We start from the raw sequence: 788 nt of genomic DNA on the forward strand, positions 1-788 counted from the left end.
GAATGGAAATGAAGCATTAGATTAACTGGGGCCACGCTTAGAGAATATTACAGATGTATTTCGCCCCAGCCTGAAAATTAAATCTATTTCGCTGATTTGATGTCCACCCCCCACCCCCCACCCCCCTTCTGTCGGTTTGGTGATGAGCGCATATTTGATTTGGGAATTGAGGGGCCCCATCATATGATTATGTTATTACCTATAGCCTGCCCTGAATAAACAGGAACAGGAAATAGAGTTCTCAGAGAGATAGGTAAAGGAGAGAGAGAGAAAGAATGAGAAAGAGAGAGCGGGAGAGCGAGGGAGGAATAAAGAGTGTGGTCTTTGTGCTCTCCCCTCCTTCCCGGCTGGTCTCGGAGTTCTCTGGCTGACCTCGGCGCCACACGCGGGGAGGGAAATGAAGGAGAACTAACATGCAGCGCCTCCTGATGCTCCTGCCGCCAGCAACTCCCCTCTCCCTCTCTCCCTCTTTTCTCTCTCTCTCTCTCTCTCTCTCTCTCTCTCTCTACCTTTGTCTTCTCTTCTGTCAGGATCTGTTATCTGCTGATCTCCTTCCCTTCTTCTCCCTGTGCTTTGTTGTTGTTGTTGTTGTTGTGGTTGTTGTTGTGGTTGTTTCCTTGGCTCTTCTTGTTTAGTCACTTTCACGTCTGTATCTTCCATCCCCTCCAGCATCAACTCCTCTCCAGCCCTCTCTCCAGTTCTCCTCTTCCCTCTCGTTCTTCTCGTGTTTGTTTAGAAACTCTTCCCTTCTTCTCGGTGTCTGTATAGGACACCCTCGGCCTCGTCCC

Source organism: Alosa pseudoharengus, unplaced genomic scaffold (genome assembly GCF_046254945.1).
Source record: "Alosa pseudoharengus isolate Yale_2024_CS ecotype anadromous, Long Island Sound unplaced genomic scaffold, YU_APseudo_1.1 YU_APseudo_1.1_scf_20, whole genome shotgun sequence".
Taxonomy (NCBI): domain Eukaryota; kingdom Metazoa; phylum Chordata; class Actinopteri; order Clupeiformes; family Clupeidae; genus Alosa; species Alosa pseudoharengus.